A 6,745-nucleotide genomic window follows, 5' to 3' on the forward strand; every position below is an offset into this window, starting at 1 on the left:
ATCTTCCACCGCGGTAAACTAAATGGCAGACAGGGTCTACCATTAGTTAGGGTTGTTATCACGGGGAAGTGATCGCTTCCATATGGATTTTCTTCTACCTCCCAAGTAAGTGAAGGAAGGAGAGAAGGGGAGCAGATAGAAAGATCAATGGCAGAGAATGTACGGGTAGGCATGTGGAAGAAGGTGTTTGTTCCCACATTTAGGAGGGAGAGATCATTGTCAGTGAGCATATGCTCTATGACTCGTCCCCTTCCATTGATGTCAGCACTACCCCACAGAGTGTTATGTCCATTGAAATCCCCAAGAATTAAACAAGGGGAGGGCAATTGCATGATAAGATCATCAAGGTCTTTCTGGGGGATGTCAATCCCAGGTGGCAAATAAACAGAGCAGACAGTTAATAAGAACCCCACTGTAAGGCGAATTGCTACAGCTTCAATGCTAGTTGTAAGCTGCAAAGCCTGAAATGGGATCTGGTTGCCGACGAGGATTGCGACTCCTCCGTGGGCAGACCCATCCACAATTCTATCCTTACGAATGATGGTAATGTTATACATGGTGGGGTCATCATTTGCCTTTAAATAAGTCTCCTGTACGCAAAAGCAAACTGGTTTGTGCTTTTGCAGGAGTGCCTTGATGTCGTCAGTATTTTGCCGGAATCCACGACAATTCCACTGTAGGAATTTAGCCATTATTTGGACTTGGTGGGTCCATCAGGCGGCTTCCGAGGTGCTGAGGGCTTAATTTTGTCAGTCTTGGATTTATCTTTCCTGGGGAAGTATGGACGCTGTCCTGTGTCCATTTCTTCCTCAGCAAAGAGTTCCAAAACTGACTCATCATGTACCTCCTTCTGCTCGACATCCATGTTTTCCTGGGTACTAGGTGTTACTTCCCCTTTCTTATTCTTTTCTTTTGCTTTTGTAACTTGTGGAGCATTAGGAGGTATCGATATAGGAGTGGCAGCTGATTGGTCCTTTTGTGCAGGTTTTTGGGAGCTTAAAAGATAACGTGCAATGGGAGTAAATGATTCTTTTGGAGGGACAGACATGTCCGTCTGAGTCCCAATCGAACATCTCCCTGCTACCTTCTGGGCGTAGGTAGGTTTTTTGATGTTAAGAGGTTTCACTGCTTTTCTTGCCTCCTGGTACGATATGTTTAGCTCTGCCTTCAGCCGTTGAATTTCTTTTTCTTCTTTCCACCTCTGGCATGCCCTTGAATAGGCCGGATGTTCTCCCTCACAGTTAATGCAGGTGGGTTTAGTGGCTGAACATGCTGTTGTTTCGTGGTCCTTTGCACCGCACCGGGCGCATGCAAGGACTCCACGGCAGGCCATTTGAGAATGTCCATACTTCTGACATTTAAAACACCGTAAAGGGTTCGGAATGTATGGACGTACTGGACAGTTGATGTATCCAGCTTTAATCTCATCAGGAGGTTTGGGAGAGTTAAAAGTCAGGATAACACTCCTGGTTTTAACAATTTTCCCATCCCTTCGCGCAGTGATTCTCTTGACGGCAGTAACTCCCTGTGGTTGTAATTCGGAGCAGATTTCCTCCTCGGTGACGTCGAGAAGGTCCCACTCCGAAATGACACCTCTCGATGAATTTAGTGTTCTGTGTGGTGTCACTGTTATGGGTATACCTCCGATTGATGTTACTCGGAGTAGATGTTCAGACTGCCCGTCATTTTTTGTTTCAATCAAGAGGTCCCCAGAACGGAGCCTCTTAACTGACTTGGGTGTACCTGCTAACCCATCCAACCCTTTTTGTATAAAAAAGGGCGACATTTTACCAATCGGTGTTTCATTGGTGGAATGCATTATTAAGAACCTTGGGACAGGCCCTGATGGTAGTTCGGTTCGCTGCCTCTTTGTAGCAATAATGCTATCTGCCTCTCCGTCGTTATTTTCAGATAGGGACCGGGTTGGGGCCCCTGAAGGAATACGTTTATCAGGATTCATATAGTTTTTTTAATTGTTCAGTGCCCGGGCTCCCCACCCACCACGGAGCCCAAAGGGACGCCCACTACCCGGCATGCAATAAATGCGCTCGGGAGTGGGACGCCAGGGCTACCCAGACACTATACCCGCACCGCCGCCAGCCTGAATCCTGTCCCTCGGACCATGAGGGTAGGGGCGTGGCATAGACACGGTTGACCCTCGCAGGCGAACCTACTAGCCGATTGATCCTAGCCGGGCCTTCCAGGACCACCCGTCTTGTCGAAGCAGGGGCCAAAGTGGTGTATTGAAGCTGGGCCCCTCAACCACCAGGATCCCCCTTTCCGAATTTCCACGGGTCGCAGCGCACGGCAAACACGCCGGATTCCATTGATGTAAGCCCGGAACCTAGGCTGTGGGCGTTGGATCCCAGTGATGCTAGTCTGGAAGTCCAGCAGCGTCACTGGGAGGTCCCCTCACCACGTACAGGTGCCCACGTCGAGGGGTTATAGGGATACCTCCGATTGATGTTACTCGGAGTAGATGTTCCGTTGTTGTTGTTGTTGTTGTTGTATGTTTTACGGCGCAACGGCACCTATAGGCCATTATGCGCCAAGCAATGGTAGGAGGCAAAAGGCTTTATTAAAAGAGAGATATGTGCACTATGTGAAGATTTAAGCATTATATTCTGTCATAGCATTTTATCCTTTTTAGGAAAGTGAAAACTGCATTAATATCAGATCTGTCGCCTAATATTTGTTCCAAAGTAGGTGTGGTTTGGGCTGCATAGTTTGATAAGAAGGTGGTCTGCCGTACTCCATTATAGAGAGGGCAGTCAACAATGATGTGCTGGACTGTGATTTGAGCATGGCAGTTCGGACAAGAAGGTGGGTCTGAGGAAGAGAGAAGATAAAGGTGAGTAAGGTGTGTATGTCCTATTCGTAATCTTGCAAGTGTGACTTCTTCCTTTCGGTTCGAGCGGAAACTAGATGGCCAAGACTGGAGTTTCGGTTTAATCCGAAGCAGTTTGTTGCCTTCTTGGTTTTGCCAGATGGTTTGCCAGTGAATCATACTTCGCTTTGTTATAAGACTTTTATAATCGGTGAAAGGAATTTTGAAAGAGTCATGAATTGGTTGCACAGTAGATTTGGCTGCGTGGTCGGCACTCTCATTGCCAGGTATGCCAACATGGCTAGCGACCCAACAAAATTTTATTACTTTCGTGTTCTTAGCAAGATGAGCCAGCAAGTTTTGAATATTACCAAGTAGGTAGTTATGATGCTTTCTTGGTTGCTGTAAAGCGAGAAGGGCACTCAGAGAGTCGGTAAAAATAATACTATGGGTATACTGCTTCAGCTTTATAGTTTCTAGCGCCATCTGAATGGCATGAAGTTCAGCAGTAAAGATACTGCATTCTAAAGGTAACTGATTAGAGATTGTTGATGATGGAAGAACAACAGCAGCACCGACGTGGTGATCAGTTTTGGAACCGTCTGTGTATATCATGGTATAAGATTCATATTTCTCAAGTAGAGATTTATGAAGCTGGTTTACATTCTGTGAAGAAAGAGTACTTTTCCCCCATTCTTGAAGGGACAGATCACAGGTGGCAGGGCAAAATGCCCACGGAGGAGTCGTGAAACTAGTGGTGGCTATTTTAGAAAGATCAAGCTGCCAATTATCAAGTAGTGAGCAAAGATGTATGCCAGCGGGTCGATTTATTGATGGATAAACGGCATACAAGTTCTCCCAATCTGGTGTAAATAGATGTTTCCACGATGGATGCAGGGGTTGGCTTTTTATTTTGACGGCATAATTCAGCAGTAAAATTTGTCTTCGTAGAGAGAGTGGGGGATCATGAGCTTCAGCGTACAGGCTCTGCACAGGAGATGTGCGGTAGGCTCCAAGAGCAATGCGAAGGCCACTATGGTGAATAGGGTCCAAAGCCCTCAAAATGCTAGGTCTAGCAGAGTTGTAGACTGGTGACGCATAGTCTAACCTTGATCTTACAATAGCATGATATAAATGAAGGAGTGTTTGACGGTCAGCACCCCATGTTGTAGCTGATAATACTCTCAAAATGTTTAGTTTCTTGAAACAGGTGGTTCTAAGTTCTTTAATATGGTCAAGAAAGGTCAATTTTTTATCTAAAGTTAATCCAAGGAAACGAATGGTAGGCACAACAGGTATATCATGGTTCCCCAGCTTTAGAAGTGGGTCAGGGTGGAGATTACGTCTTCTACAGAAATGAACTGCAACAGTTTTTTCAGGTGATATGCGGAACCCGTTGTCTGTGGCCCACGTTGTAATCTTATTAAGAGCTCCTTGCAATTGTCTCTCAATCATTCTCATGTTCTGTGAGTGACAAGATATACTGACATCATCTGCATATAAGGTAGTAAATACAGTGGCTGGAATGACCTTGGTAATTGAATTGATTTTTATAGTGAATAGAGTGGCACTTAAAACTGAGCCCTGTGGAACACCTTCTTCTTGGATGAATTTTCGGGAAAGAGTGGATTGAATACGGACCTGGAAGGATCGCTGCTTCAAAAAGTTCTGTATAAATCTTGGCATATTACCTCTGAAACCTAATGCATGTAGATCACGGAGAATTCCGTATCGCCAAGCTGTGTCAAAAGCTTTCTCAACGTCTAAATAAACTGTAGTCAAATGTTCCTTCCTTAAGAAGGCATTGCGAATCTGGTTTTCCATTTGTATCAATAGATCTAAAGTTGATCTACCTGTATGAAATCCGCACTGCGATGAATTGATGAGGTTGTATTTGCTCAGCACCCAGGTGAGTCGAGAATTTACCATTTTTTCCATTATTTTTCCCATACAGCTGGTGAGGGCAATAGGTCGATAGTGACGCGGGTTGATTGGATCCTTGCCAGGTTTTAATAATGCTATGACATATGAGTGTCGCCAGTTATCAGGGAAAGTATCTTCTGTGAAAACCCGATTATATAGCTGGAGTAAGACACAAAGCGACTTTTCGCTCAGCTCTTTCAACATGACATAGTGTATTCCGTCAGGTCCAGCAGCACTGTGTTTCGAGCTGTTAAGAGCAAGCCGTAGTTCAATTATGGTAAAGGGACAGTTGTACATTTGATGGTGGTCTGTGTTAAAATTTAGGGTCTGCTTTTCAGCAAGAGACTTTAATTTCTGAAAGTTTGGCGAGTATGAGGATACAGCAGAGGTTTCAGCAAAGGATTCTCCGAGAGTGTTGGCTATGTCTTGAGGTAGTGAAACATCATTGCCGTTTATATTCAGTATTGATAGATGCGAAGGAGGATATTTATTATACATTTTTCTAATATTTTTCCAGATGGTTTGTGTTTTAGTGGACCGTGTAATGGTTGAGGCAAAACGTTTCCATGACTCTCTTTTACTTGCACGCTGAATGCGTCTAGCATTGGCTCTGGCTTTCTTAAAGTGTACTAGATTAGCAGCGGTAGGGTTTTTGCGAAATTTATTCCAGGCTTTATTTTTCTCTCGTTTAGCTTGATTGCATTCATTGTTCCACCAGGGTTTTGGTCTTATTCTATGATCTGTGCACACTCTTGGTATTGCTGCTTCTGTGGCCAGCAATATTTGATTTGTTACATAATCAACCGCATTATTTATTGACATATTTGAAACAGTTGTTTTCTGCAGGGTGGCTAGTTGCCTATATTTTTCCCAATCAGCTTTGGCAAAGTTCCATTTGGCAGTTTGATTATGACAAGGTGGAGAATTTGATTCTACACGGCAGACTATTGGATAATGGTCACTACCCAGTAGACTGTCATGAACAGACCAATCAAATAGCGGAAAAAGGACTGGTGAGCATATGGAGAGATCAATTGCTGAGCTTGACCCAGAAGGTAGATGAAAATAAGTGGGTAAACCAGTATTCAGTAGAGTCAGATTAAATTTATCTAAAAGCTTTTCTAGTATTTTTCCTCGTTTATCATGTATTCTATCACCCCATAGAGGATTATGTGCGTTAAAATCTCCCATGATGCAAAAGGGAGGAGGGAGCTGAGATACAACAGTTTCAAGATCAGTGTAAGAAATGTCTTGGTTAGGGGAAAGATATAAGGAAACAATGGTAAAAGAAAAAGGAAAAGATATTCGAGCAGCTACTGCTTCTAGATTTGTTTGTAACATTAATGGTCGGGAAGGGATATTGGAGTTCACTATAAGAGCAACCCCTCCATGAGCCGAATTGCTTAAATGAGAAACTCTATCTTTTCTGTAGATAACATGATGTTTAATTGAGGTAGCAAAAGAAGCTGTTAAGTTAGTTTCTTGGAGGCAGAAGGTAACTGGGTTATACTGGAGAAGGAGATCCCGAATATCATCAAGGTTGGTGCGATACCCTCTACAATTCCACTGAAGAAAACTGGGCATTATTTGGGTAAAGTGTGGTCCTCGGTTTCTGTCCGAGGTACTGTTGGCTTATGGTGACCAGATTTTCTTTTTGGGAAGTACGGTCTTCCTGTTTCCATCTCTTCTTCTGGGAAGAGATCGAGAACGGGATCTTCGCGGTCAGTGTTTTCTTCCATTTCAATCGAATCAGTTTTAGAAATATCAACACTTTTTGAGTACATTGGATTATTGGTAGAATGCGGAACAGTGATTGGTGTGTTAACAGCCTTGTTTGATTTATATGGTTTACCAGAAAGGGGCATAGCTTCCAAAATTGACCGAGCCCAATCTGACATTGATCTGTCTGGGGGAAACGTTACCTCAGTTTGAGTACCAGTCGTTATTCTTCTTTGCACAGTACTTGTTACCACAGTTGGTTTTTGGACTATTTCA

This window comes from Mastigoproctus giganteus, unplaced genomic scaffold (assembly GCF_048544385.1).
Source record: "Mastigoproctus giganteus isolate SK-2022 unplaced genomic scaffold, ASM4854438v1 scaffold_20, whole genome shotgun sequence".
NCBI lineage: Eukaryota > Metazoa > Arthropoda > Arachnida > Uropygi > Thelyphonidae > Mastigoproctus > Mastigoproctus giganteus.